At 34.5% G+C, this 14,775-nt stretch overlaps 1 protein-coding gene across 1 annotated transcript in view; it reads right to left on the bottom strand.

Moving 5' to 3' along the window:
- The window catches only part of LOC107676549 (leucine-rich repeat and immunoglobulin-like domain-containing nogo receptor-interacting protein 2), a 106,503-nt gene extending 91,798 nt beyond the window's left edge, over positions 1-14,705 (bottom strand). Inside the window, exon 1 of the mRNA XM_016471127.1 lies at positions 14,630-14,705. The gene's annotated coding sequence lies outside the window, so the exon portion shown is untranslated. The remainder of the gene's footprint in view (positions 1-14,629) is intronic.
- Between the last annotated feature and the right edge of the window lie 70 nt (positions 14,706-14,775).

Genomic DNA, 14,775 nt, shown 5'->3' with positions numbered 1-14,775 from the left:
ATGTGGGTTTAAATGTTAAAAAATTAACTTTGTTCTTTTACTGGTTTAAAATGCCAACCATAACAATTTCAGATAAAATGTTTGTTAATGAAGGTATTTTTTTTCCAAGAAGACAGAAGACAAAAAAACCCCCAAAAAAACATGACAAAACATTTACAAAACCAAATGTGGGTTTAAATGTTAAAAAATTAACTTTGTTCTTTTACTGGTTTAAAATGCCAACCATAACAATTTCAGATAAAATGTTTGTTAATGAAGGTATTTTTTTTCCAACCATAATGAAGACAAAAAAACCCCCAAAAAAACATGACAAAACATTTACAAGAAAACAAATATTTTTTTGCAATCTTTCGTTGACTAAATTTAAATGCCATTTTGTATTCCAACAAATACATGAAAAAAAAAAAGTTGTCGTGGAATAGCTAGTTTTATGTGTTAAAGCTGAAGCTGATAACTAGGTTTTTAATTATCAAGGATCCTTATCAGTGTTTGGTACTGACATCCATATTTATTAACAGACGTGACTCTCAAATGTCTTTCTCTTACTCGCCATAACTCTGTAAACACTTGTAACCATAGCAACAGATAACAATTCTAAACATCAAAAGCCTTTGTATTGCTTATTTACAGATGTCATTTTTTATTCCAAACTATTTCAGGCATCTCCCACTGCTTTCGTCCTTTCACATATACATTGTGAACCACCCCCACCACCCCTGTCTGCTTCACCCAAACACTTAACAGGAGTTATATGTCTCAATCTCTAACAGCACAATACCCCTATTTTCTGGAATGTTTTCATAACCTGAGAGAATCTGACAGCTCTAACATTAGAGTCTGACTGCAAAAAGCCCACACCTCATGCCAAATGCATGCCGATGATGCAACGGCCAACTAGCTGACTGTGGTTCCATACAGCACATTTAAACCAAACTTTCTGTAAAAATTCAGCTAGAGACTCACTTGAGTTATAGACTGTAGCTGTCAATATAAAATAACTAAAATATGTATGTACAAAACCATATATAGCTCTCTAAATAGGTCTGACAGCCGTTTTCTGCTGTTATGTGGCCTTTTCCTGGTTTAAAGTGCCAACCATAACAATTTCAGATAAAATACTTGTTAATGAAGGTAAAAAAAGTTTTTGTTTTCCAACCATAATGAAGACAGACAAAAAAAAAGACAATCTTTTGTTGACAATATAAATGCCATTTTGTATTCCAACAAATACATGAAAAAAAAAGTTGTCGTGGAATAGCTAGTTTTATATGTTAAAGCTGAAGCTGATAACTAGGTTTTTTAATGATCAAGGATCCTTATCAGTGTTTGGGAAGGGAAAGCAAAAGACAGTACAATAATCTGCCAGACAAAAATAAAAATAAATAAATACATATATAAATAATTAATTAAGTAAGCAAGCTTATCAATGTTAAGAAAGAGGCACAAGTTCATTGTGGGGTAACATGTCTGAAGTAAATGCCAATACAGTTCTGTCCAATGTCAATTTATGTCCCCATACAAATATGTCTATTCAATTAAAAATAGCATATGATTATTTGTGTGCATGCTTTTGTGCACGGCCTGTCACTTCTGAAATTAATGGTGCTCATAACAGAGGAGTCATAACCAATTCTCCTCCACTTCCCTGTCGGGCAGAGAAATTGCTGATGCTCTAGATTTCCAAGGTAAGGAGAAGATTAAGTGTGGACCGCTGGTGTGTCCTGCTCCTTACAAATCTAAGCTGAAAATAAAGTAGTGCTTTGTTCATGTCAGATTTAGTTCTTTACGTGAGGGAAAGCCATTTATGATATATCAGCACCATGAAGGTTTCAACCTTTGGGATGTTTTACTTGTCAGATTGCTGGGATTTATACGCATTCTGTCTCAAGGTTACACATTTGTCTGAAGGCTTCACATCACAATAAATTAAAGCTACCGACAGCTTTATTGTAGACACTGTAATTATAGCTTAGTCCACTGATAGTGAATTTCACAGTCTATAAAAAATTAAAAAAGTAAGAACTTCAGAAAAAAGTTTTGCATCATGTTTGGCTATTCATAAATACCTACATCTATTTCAAAAGGTCCAAAAGGCCAAATGTCTTGGAATAAAGAGAAAGAGTCATAAACAGAAGCAAAGCACAAACATTTATAGAAATAAACAGTTGATCTATAATCTCAAATTTTTGGGAGAACAAATGCTGACCCTGCAGGCACTTTCAAACAGTGAAGTATTGATTTAGCAGGTTTTCAGTGCATAAGAGCCAGACAAATGCAAAATGCAGCATGTACTTTTTGTGATCACTATAAATCTGCTCAGATAGAGAGAGCCGGAGGTCAGATGTGTTGTTCCACACAATTACATAAAAAAAAGTACACCCTCACAAAACTGAAATATCGGTGTGCATTAAAACACTAAATGCTGGCCATTTAAAAGGACATATTTGTTGTTGTTGTTGTGGGTTTAAATGCAAATAAATAAATAATAAATGATAAAATAATTAACTTTGTTATTTTACTGGTGTAGCCCATCATAACAAAATTACTGATGAAAATCAACTTAACAATTAATTTTTTATTTTATTTTATTTTTTCAACCATTATGAAGATAAACTGAAGAAAAATGATTGATAGAAATCTGACAAGACTTTCACATCAACTAAAATGTTATTTTTGTCAACTAAATTTAGATTTTATTTTATTAGAGTAAAACTGGCTGAAATAAATGAATATGAAATTTCAAAATATTGACTAAATTCTAAGGATTATTGAAAAAAAGACACAACCTATGACTAAAAATTTAAAACTGCATCAAAGACACTAATTATAATACAACAAGATAAACGGTAACACTTTAGAATAGGAAACACATTCACTATTAATTAAGAGTTTTTCCTTAATAAACTCCTAATTTGCTGCTTATTAATAAGGTAAGGTAGTTGTTAAGTTTAGATATGGGGTGGATTATGGGATCTAAAATATGGTCATGCAGAATAAGCCATTAATATGTGCTTTATAAGTATTATAAACAGCCAATATGCTAGTAATATGCATGCTAATGCATATTACTGGGGAATTTGTGGCCTAATGGTTAGAGAGTTGGACTCGTAACCCAAAGGTTGCGAGTTCGAGTCTCAGGTCTGGCAGGAATTGTAGGTGGGGGGAGTGAATGTGAATGTTCACTGCTGTGTGTGTGCACTTAGGATGGGATAAATGCAGAGCACTAATTCCTAGTATGGGTAACCATACTTGGCCTCACGTCACGTCACTTTAATAAGCAGCTAGTTAATAGTGAGAATTGGTCCTTAAAATAAAGTGTTGCCATATAAACAAGTTGCCTGAACTGTTAAAAAAAATGAAATTGTAAATAAAACAAAGATGTTTGGAGTATGTTTTACAAGAATAATCAGTTTTTCTACTTCAAAATTTTGCTCAAGTCAGTGTGTTACTTTCTGTTTCTTTTTAATCGTTTGTGAAATTTACAAGCACTTTCTGAGTGAAAATTGTTTCTACACCATTTTTTTCCCAGTGTGGATGTGTATGCATGGAAAGAGACTCTTTCTCTTTTTTCCTGCTTCTTCTAGACAGTGCGTTGGCTACTTAATTAGCCAACATGTTGTCAGACACTGTGTGCAATGGTTTCATGCCACACAAAGTAACAGCAAAACACATTCATGTGAGATCCAATGCCATTGAGGCATAAGGACAAAACCACAGCCATTTAAGCAATAAATACTTCAGTGGGACATTCACAAGTTCCTTCAAGACAAAACAAAACATAAATAAGCCTGACTAAGCTCTAACATCACTCTTTAAACTCATTTAATATGTCACAGCCATTCTTTTTCAGGACACTCTGCATACAACTGCTAACAGTCCGGATCTACTTCTGTGATGAGTTTGTTAGTGGTGCGGATGACTTCTGCCACACTTTTTAGCTGCAGCTGGCGGGGCATCCGCCCCTGCTGCATTCGATTATTGTAGCCGGGCGGTTTAAACACTGACCTTATCTAAACTGACAAATTGGGCAATTCTCTCCCTCCTCAATCACACATACCCAGCATGCTCTAGTTTCTTATTTACAGCCTATTTTCCAAATGCCACATTTGTTTCTGTTTACACCAAGGACTGAGGGCCATCAGCTGTGAAGCATTGTTCAGATGGGCTTCACCCCCGAGTGAGTTGTGGCAGGCAGATACGGCCCTATATTCACGTTTATCTTTGTGGGTCAGATCTGGCGTTCACCAGTTTGTCTTTTGTCATGCTGGCTTAGTGCTACAGAGATGAGGGGGAAAAAAATCACACCCTTACAAACAAGAGAGTTATATGGTCATATTCTCTCTTTATCTGCAGGGTTTCCAAATAATGTACTGCACTTCTAATTTCCAACAATGTTGTGTTATGAGCAGTGATCAGACAATAAACAAACAAATATATCAAGTCTGTTCACTGCTTGTATATATTTTTTCTGAATATTGTCATACACATATTTTTTTAACTATTTATTTTTTATTGATTAAAAACACAAACTATAATACAATATATTTTTATTAAATAAATAAAGTGAACATACCTAAATAAATAAATTAATACAAAAATAATTTATTTATTGAGAAGTCTACTCACAGCTCACTTTAAGTTTTTTTATCCTGAATATCAACATATAATGTATACATATTTTCATAACTTGTGTATTTTTTTAGTTTTATTTGAGCTTTATCAGTTATGTATTTAATTTATTATAAATGCATGATCAAAAATATAAAAAAATAATAAGGAAAGGACGTGACGTGTGGCCAAGTATGGTGTCCCATACTTTGAATTTGTGATCTGCATTTAACCCATCCAAGTGCACACACACAGCAGTGAGTAGTGAACAAACACGCACACACACACACCGTGAACAAACACCCAGAGCAGTGGGTATTGAGGGTGGAGTGAGTGCTGGATATCACTCCCCACACCTACAATCCCTGCCTCGACTCGAACCCGCGACCTTTGGGTTACAAGTCCGACTCTCTATCCATTAGGCCATGACTGCCCCATAAAACCTATTTTATTAAATAAATAAAGATGAAAGAGATCCACACTCGTCCACATTCAGCCAAAAGGGCTTATTATATTTAATGCTCAGAGCTCACAAAAATATGTGCAAAAAAATTGCAAATGTGCAAAGGTGCAGAGCGTTTTCGGGTATTAACCCTTCCTTAGTGCCTACGCACCTTATGTTAGTTGCCTACTGGATTTTTTAGTGTTTGGCGCTACAACCTTTTCTAAGTGTGAATTAAATAAATAAATAAATGCATACATTTATCATCAAGTTCTGTACTACTTATGTAGTAAGACTTATGAAACACTCAACATTAAAACTAAAACACTAATACTCATGTTTGTTAAGAACTTCTGTAATTCTGCCATCCTTATATTAAAAGACAAAAACATCTTTAGATTCAAATATGAAACCCATTACCTCATGAAAGACCTCTGCACTCTTTCTCCACCTCCTCTCCAGCGCCACAGGGAGTTCAGATCACCGCAAGCCTCTAAACTACACTATCCCGACTTCATGAGGTCAAACCCAAGCCTCCCATGGTGCAGAGTAGGTGTAATTTTCTGACCTTAGCATGTGTGCGCTTAGCATTAGCATACTCTTCCTTGAATTCAGGGGTGGTTCTAGGGTCAGTGAATATTTCGGGGTTTCGCCTAGACCTCAGTGAATGTGCATGGGTACATCTTTTCATAAAATATAAAAAAAATCATACTTTAATGTATACTGTGCACTGGTAACTGTTTGATCATTCTGTGTATTTATGTATGTGAAACAGTATGTGCTTACTTATGTATTTGTTCTTTTTCAGTCATGCATTTAATATAATTACATAATTGAAAATGTACAAATACAATTTATACAATGTACAATTTATAAATAATAAAATATATTTTTACTAGATAAATATTTAAAATGTCTTAATAAAGTGATCAACGTAATACTTTTATATAAAAAATAAATATAATATTAATATATTTATTTATAAAAAATATATTTATAAAAAAAATATATAGCAGTTTATATTTTATATAATAATAATAATAATAATAATAATAATAATAATAATAACAACAACAACAATAATAATACAAATTTAATTTAGAAAAGTAATATAATTAGCAATCATGAAAACATATTGGCAAAGACAAATTTCTGAAAATTCGGCAATTTACTAAAAATATTTGGGACTTGAAAGCCCACCCCTACTGTCTCCTATGGCTTATTCTCTGGATCAGTAAAATATGACCTCAATCATTCCTTCTCCATTCTACAATCTCCAGCATTGCATCACACACTGTAAAATTCAATGAAATATGTATTTACCTGCCTTTTCGTCCTCCTTCTGTTCAGTCAGTCAGCAACTCACAGTCACACCCAGTGATCCTGCCTGTTTTGCAGGGACTTAAAGCTGGTCTCATGGTGGGCTGCGCATGCTACAGATCCCGTCATGTTTGAAGTGGCTGACTGTGTGCTAAAAGGGTGAGACTGAAAGAAACTGAGAGATTCTTTCCCGCTGTGACTCAAGCTGCCACCAGAAAGCTTTGGATCTGCATTTTCCCATGTGAAGGTGTATAAGCCACCTGTGCTACTACTTAACTTTCTATTGTCTGCACAACTGGAGAAAAAGAGAGAGAGATCCTCTGTTCGCCAGTGTGCTAACATGCTATGTATTCATGCATGTAGTCTCGCAAGCAATATATTTGACTATCGGCATATTGCAGCCTTTTCTGCACATGAACAGCCCACAGAAAGGGGCTGTCGGACTAACATGTCAATCCAACTACACCTCACATTAATGTGACATATAGTGGCGGGTAAATATGAAATAATTATTACAGCAAAACTAGACCTCTATGCACATTTATAATTCCTTAAAATAATGTTAAAGTTCGTACAAATCATTTATTTATTTATTTGTTTGTTTGAAATATTGTATCCATATCAGTAAGTGATGATGTGCATTTAAAAATAAACATGTGGTTTATTAAAGAAACAGTTTACCCATTAATAGCTTTATTAATAATATAATATAATATAATATAATAAATATAATATAATAATCATTTCTGAAATTGTAAATTAAAGATAAATAATATTATAAATAAATATAATATAATATAATATAATATAATATAATATAATATAATATAATACAATTTTTTTCTTGGAATTTTAAATAAAGATTATTGGAGAATATTTAAGCAATTTCTGAGTGAAAATAATTTCAAAGTAAATAAAAATAAATTTTCATTTTAACATAAGTTTTAATTATCTAATAATTCCACTTTTAAAATATGACATCATATGGGTTTAAAAAACATGAGGGTAAATGAATGAACAAATTAATAATTTTTTATAGTGTGTGTGTGTGAGTTTGTATTGATGTATTCATTGGAACACAACAGAACAAACACTGCAGAAATAATCCATGATCCAAGTCTTATGTCCTGTAAATAGTTTTGGACACAATACACTTTAAGAGCATGTTTGCCTGTGCTGATAATGCATTTACATTACACAAGCACAATATAAAAATGACCTAGTTACATCCAACACAATGCTGTCTCTTCTTCCTACACACTCAGCGCAGACACTCACACGCACACATGCACCAATGCATCAATAAATCATAAACAAGAAATAAATTAAACATTAATTTCAAGCTTGTGGAGAGCCGACAGGAGCTTCTCTTGCTCTAGCTCCTATCTGGCACAGCTTAATTAGGATCTTCATATTTCCAGTGAACAAACAAAAGAAGAGGAAAAGAAGCAGAAGAAAAGCAGCAGAACAGGACACTCTAAGTAGGTTAAACCCTCTTGGGTCAAACTACCACAGGCTTACAGTCCTAACAGCAAAGCAGTGAGGAGGGAAATAAAAGGAGGAGAGAAATATTTTAACAGCCCCTGCTAACTCTTCTGATAACTAAAAATATGTAACCCTAAAGGCAGAAATACTTCAACATCAGTATCTTCTTATCTGTACAATACATATAAAAACTGAACACTGTAGGGTGAATTCACCGAATGTGAAATAGCTTTGCACTAAAAATTAATTGCCAAATTGAAAGCCATAGTCATTCCTTTAACTGCAATCATGCAAGGGGGTGGGCTTGTAAGGGGTTGTAATCCATGGGGTGTGGGTGGGTGTGTTTGGGATCTTAGGTTTAACATCACGTAAATTCACCCATTTCTCCCAAAATACATAAAAGTAAATCACAACTAGGAGAAGAATAGAGTGAACTTTAAAGTGTACCTATGAATAAAACACGTCGTCAGATTTTAATTGAAAGGATTTTTATTGCCGCTTTCCTTGGACACCAGTGTATTTAACAAACTCACAAAATGTCTTTTTTGCTAGTAATTAGTTTAAATGTCAGAAACCTAAAATACATTTTATGTGGTTGAAAACACTGAATAGTGCCAGACAAAGCGTGTGAATTTAGCAGTGAATGTTCTAAATACACCAGTGATGGTCCGCATCGAATGGTTAAAATCGACCTGTTTTGGGGGCTTGGAGGGGGTCGAGTTGAATCTGAGGTGGCAAAAATCAGATCCGAGGGGTGTCCTTCGGTTGATGGAGGTGGAGGGATGGGTCCTTCAGATCAATGCAGGGGGGCTTCAGAAAGTCATGGGGGGGCTAAAACCAAATTTTGTGGCATTGTTAACACTGATTTACATAATTCCTTTAGCAAATCACGCACTTTAAACAATAAAGCAAGCACACTGAAGATAAATGGTGTTATGTTTAGTATTCATCTTTAGTAAATTCCCCGGTTTGACTGGAATAGCTTGTTCTTTAAATGTCATCTTCAGTCTAATAGTTCAAAAAATATTCAACAAACATGGAAATTAAACTATAAAGTTTCAAAAATAATGTGTCGGTAAGAATAGACATGTACTGGGTGTCAAAACACCCAGCAAAGTTTGAGATGGCTTTGTTGCAACGTTTCATTAACCTAATCTGCATCAGAAACTAATTCTCACACATTGCATGCAGTACCAGCTCTTGCATTCTCTCATGTTCTTTTTAATGGCTCTAGATATTGATCCATAAGATAAATCCACTGTTACTAAGTGCAAATTTGCTTTTTATTTCAAATCACACATGAGAGACACTGGATACAAAATCAGCAAATCACTCAAAAACAACCGTTTATTTAATATATTTAATATTTTCTCTCTAAATTCATTTTCATGTGATCACATCTGACTAAAATCATGTGGATTTTAAAAAATTATTTATTATCAATCTAGATAAGCTTTCTATTATCCATAAAGATGTACAAAACAAAAACTGATTTAAAAAAGCATTTGGCTGCTGGTTAACACCATTGTTCAGTTGTAGCAACATCAGTAGCTGTGGTTGTAGAAACATAATGCAATTAGTAAATTAATTTCCATGGCTCAGTAAAAACTGATGTCTCACATCACAAACAAATGGAGCAAAATGCTAAATCCAATGTCAAGCATTTAAGACTGGACAAAGAATTAGAGCAAACCTTGTCTGTTTAGTCATATGTCCTCCTTTAATAGCAATTAACTGTGGACAGCCACACGGCAAACAAAACAAGTCGCCTTCGCACACCAATACAGCTTGAATTTCTTTTAATTAAAAGTGTGCAAGATCATGGCTGACATTTTGGCTGTCCCCTGTGAGTGAGTCTTTGGCTGAACAAGACTCATCTGGTCTAATTAAATTGCAACAGAAGCCTCACACTGACTGGGCTGTTGACTGGTGCTGAGACATGTGCTTGACATGCTGCGGTTTTACAAAAGCAGCGATAGATAGTACACTCCTCCTAACATCCACATAGGTCTTGAATCTATTCCAAAAATTCTCACTCAATTTTCACCTCTGCATATGCACTAACAACTTAATAATAGCCCTTGCATATTCATTCAAACGAAATCTCTCTGTTCCCTATGGCAGAATCATAAGGGAAAAAGTTGTTATAGCAACTTTTATTCGGCACCACCAAAACATCTGCTGACATTTGTACTTCAGTTTGGAGGATTCCATCAAAGCTTTGGCAATCTCTTTATGTTCTGACTTTTTTTCTCTCAGTTCTTAGAAAAAGTCCAAATTGTCCAAATATAAACTCGCAATTGCAAAAAAAACCAAAAAAAAAAACCTGTGAGAATTGTGGGATATAACCTCAGAATTGCAAGAATATAAAGTCTATATTGTGAGATAAAAAGTTGCCTTATTTATTTATTTATTTTTTTCAATGGCGGACACCACAAAAACAGAATTGTGAGATGTAAACTTAGAATTTAATAAAAAAATAATAAAATAAAAATAAGTCAGAATTGTGAGATATGAACTAAGAATTTACTTATCACTTTCGGACTATCACTTTAGCTCCATTATTCAAATTCATCTTTCCCCACCTGTTTATTCATACAATACAATTATTTCAGATTGTGCCACACTCCAATCAAAGCATTCAGTATACTCTAAAAAATATATTTTTTAAAGCATGGCGATAAAAACAGGCATTTCGGCTATCTGCCTTCATCATTATGCCACCCTAAAATAAATAAATAAATACAAATAAATAAATAAAATATACTGATTGTCGGTCAGTCATTTTCTTCCTGTCGGTACTTCCTTGCCAGAATATGACTCATTTTACCTTTATATTGGCTTTATATTGCTTGAGCAACAGATCTTGCCTGTGAGCTGTGTTTGACACAATTATACCTCCTCATTTTCAATAATTATGTCTAACATGCTTCTGAATTACCAGAGAATTATTAGGGAAGATTTAGTATGGCATATCGATGGTCTTCTACTGCTACCATGCAAATTTTACTCAGCTGATGTCATCAATAATATGCTTTTGTCTTTCTCATGTTACAAATAAGATCACAAGAGGGGTCTGTCTTTATCTAGATGAGTTAAGGATTTGAGGATTTCATCATCTCAGTCCAGACCACATCAATGTTTTGACAGGCATTTCAAAAATCGCCCAGACTGGGAGAATGATGAGCAGACTGTCAAGTAAACCAATTCTTTGAGAATTTGTGAAAACATAATCTGGCTTTTTCCACTTTCAATCTGATGAAAACTATTATTATTATTTTTTTTTAATGCAAAATCTGCTCAGAACTGAATATGCTTGAAGTCACTTTTTAAATAAACCATACTGTCTGTCTAAATGTTAGCCTAATTATTTTGATGTGCAGGCACATCATTAGTCAAAGTAAAACATTTCTTCCTCTTTGTATGCATGCCAAGTGCTTATAAACTATAGTAGGAACCAATTTTTAGCAAGGAAAGTCATTATGCCCTTGCTGTGAAACAAAAGTGGATCTCTGATCTCTTCTCATACAAAAGCAGTTGAATGTTTCAGTAATTTTGTATGCAGAGGTGAAGAGGGCGTATTTGCATTGTATTGAGGTCATGTGACATTTACCATGAGCCCTTCTTTGATCTTCAAGAGAAAGACAAGAGTGCAAGATGTAAAACTAAGTGTGATATACTCCAAATCAAAGTCACACCATTGCCAAAGGGCTCAATATTTCCTGTTCAAAGCATGAAACTTTGCTCCGATCAGACACACATTGTTTACCTCAGTGTATTTAATTGTCATTTGTGATTGGCTCCATCTCCCTCTGCTCTGTGAATTAGACAGTAACTAAGGCTGAAGTGTGTTAACTGTGACAAATGGCTGTGGTATTTAGAGTTGCATCTCTGTTGTTTTCTTATGCTAATGATATAAAGGAGGACACAAATATACCCATTCAGACATATCTATATTCCCTCTCTGAATCAGCAGCTTTTGACCTAGCGTATACATATATACTGTAGTAAACAATAGCCATACTGTAGCACAAAGTCACTTATAATTCATTCTTGAATGTAATACTGCAACACTATGACACAGCTGAATCCTAACACTGATGGTTTTCTCACAATTTCTGTACTAGATTTTACTAATTGATTATATTAAAATATTAAATACATAATTTCATATATTTTAATATATTAAATTACAAATAAAATAGAAAACAAAAATTAAAAAAAAGTTACAAAATTGTAATATTATTTCACAATATTGATGTTTTCATTATTGTTTTTATCTTATTTTTGTTTTTATATTTCTACCAAATAAATGTAGCTTTCAAAACATTAAAAACGCACATATATATATATGTGAAGAAAGAAAGAAAGAAAGAAAGAAAGATAAAGGCACTTGGTCAACGTTCTTTCAGAAGTGCCTATGATGCAACCTACTGTAACTCCAGCAGCAAGATGAGACTGTAGATTGTGAATAGGATAGTGCTGCTTTTATCAGTGCAGTGAATATGACACACAGTAACAAATATTCCATACAAAACTCAATATGTCCCTAAACAGACACACATTAAATATTGCATCAGAAAAAGCAGGCAGAAGTGCACACCATTGTAGTAAACAGGGCCACAAATCTGCGGGATATGCAGACGAGAAGAGGTTATCTGTAGGGTGAAGAATATCGGAACTGAGAGAGCGAGAAAAATTAATTTTTAATGGATTTTACGGGTGTATGTTCGCATGGGTATACTGTACGTGTGTGAGTTTTCTACCCCAGACAAATAGACAACCACTACAATTCCACAAGCTCTACTGTCTGACCTCTACTGTACTGCCACTGATAAATTCATGCCTGTCCACTGCACGTGTCCTTTCATGACCCCACCTATTACAGAATACAACACAAAAAATGAAAGCAACACAAAGGAGAAACTTATTATGAATATAACTCATCAAATCACATAGCAAGGTCACATGGACGTGGAACCAAACAATGTGAATCACAGCAATGCAATTTTTACCCTGCAGGCCAGTGCGGAACAGTTTTGAGCAATAAGTGAAAGTGAACACTAACCAGAAAACGCTAAAAACACGGGGGGATTCATAAAGAAAAGCGGTCTAGCAGCATGCTGTCTAGAGATGACCACATTTTCAACCCTCTTTTTCTTAAATCCAAAGAGATTAACAATACACTTTGGAAGTTCATTCAGCGTTCAGGAATCTTGTGAGACTACTGCTGATTTTCATGGAAGGATCAACACCAAGGACACAGCAACCACAGGAGACATGGGAGACCACTTTAAAAAAAGAAAGTTCTCCCAAGTGCTGCTCGCCCTGATTCCAAACTAAATCCACACCAAAAAGACTGAAATAGCAATGAAATGTTCTACTGCTATACACAAACTTGTCACGTAGCATCATTTTCATGACAACCATGTAACTCACTCTCAAGCCATCTAGTAAAAAGTCACCATTATCAAGACCCTCCATTCATTCTTATTGTTACATCAATCACTGCAAGTTATCATGTGGACATACATGGTGTTTTGCCACAGGCATCTGATATTATTTTCACTTTCATTACCACATCTACAGTTAAAAATTGGTATGCAAACATTTTCATGAACATGCTGCTAAAGTCCAATACTGAGATGCAACAGCTAAAGATTGTTGATTGTTAATTATGCTAAAAAATAGAAAATGCTAAAGTCTAGAAATGAATGATACATTTTCTAACTTCTTTGTTTGAGCTGTGCACTGTTGATAAGTCTCAACATCTGCATGTTTTGTGACATATGGCTGTGTTCATTTGTTTATACACCACCAGCCTTTTTATAGTTTCTGGATTAAAAAGCTTCAAATACTCCTGGTATAACAATTCAACCATTGTCTCACTATTATCTGTGCATGAAGAAAAATTGTTGTGTGTTTCAGGCATTCAGAACGGAATTGAATATGAATTGATGCAGCAAACAGGTTAGAGAATTGCAATTCTAATTTGAACAGGCCTGTATAAAGGAAGTAGAATGAAAATGAATTGAAATTTAAAGGGTTTTTAAAAAGTTATTAATATCTAATCTAATGTATTTCATAATGTTTAATACTTCATTTCTCAGAATGCATTACCTGGGTTGAATTTCTTTGAATTGCAATTCAATAAATTCCCCTTCCTGTCATTCAGCTTCCTGTGAGGTGTGGCCAATTCAGTTCAGAGACACAGTTACGAACTGAAAAGGAGCCAATTCTTCAGTTCTGAATTTTGCACAGCCCTGGCTGTCTGACAATCAATAACTTTGTTCCTAGAATCCGTTCATTATTGCTGCACCTTGCCGAACCCATTACAGAGACCTAATGAATCTTGAGGGACTCAAGCCCTCCTACAGATGGCAAGTGCTTTGATGCATGATTCCTTACTTCCACTGTACCAGGATTATTACGCCGCTGCTCAATCAACCCCCTGCTTTCCATGACTTTTGGAGGCATTTGGGAAAATAAATCTGTATCAACTCTGTGTCATACAGTAATGAGTATGCATATGTCGGTATAGTTATGCATGTGTGTGAAGGGGTTAGACGGTGAATATACATCTTTGAACAGCCGTCTGCGGAGACCTTAAAAGCTCACTGAAATGGAAATGTGGTTAAATATAGATTGATTAGTTTGTTTCTTGTTGCAGATTGATGTTTTCAGAATACATTTTGCATATTTATGTCATTTATCTGAACTAAACAATATGGCGTGCCACCATAAAATAGCAGGAAATAGCAGGCAGGTGCTTACCACATGGAGAAGAGATCTTCCCCTTGGCCATGTTTTTGTTCTACTAAAGAGCCTTCTCGTTAGGGTTTGTTTCTTGAATCTGCAAGAAAGCACAAAATAAATGAATTAAATAAAGATGAAACGGAGGGAGGAAGAAAAAACAAGGG

The sequence above is a fragment of the Sinocyclocheilus anshuiensis genome, unplaced genomic scaffold (assembly GCF_001515605.1).
Source record: "Sinocyclocheilus anshuiensis isolate Anshui unplaced genomic scaffold, SAMN03320099.WGS_v1.1 scaffold64, whole genome shotgun sequence".
NCBI classification, from domain to species: Eukaryota; Metazoa; Chordata; class Actinopteri; order Cypriniformes; family Cyprinidae; genus Sinocyclocheilus; species Sinocyclocheilus anshuiensis.
Note: the sequence above shows the minus strand (reverse complement) of the source record. Positions and strands in the feature narration are given on the sequence as shown.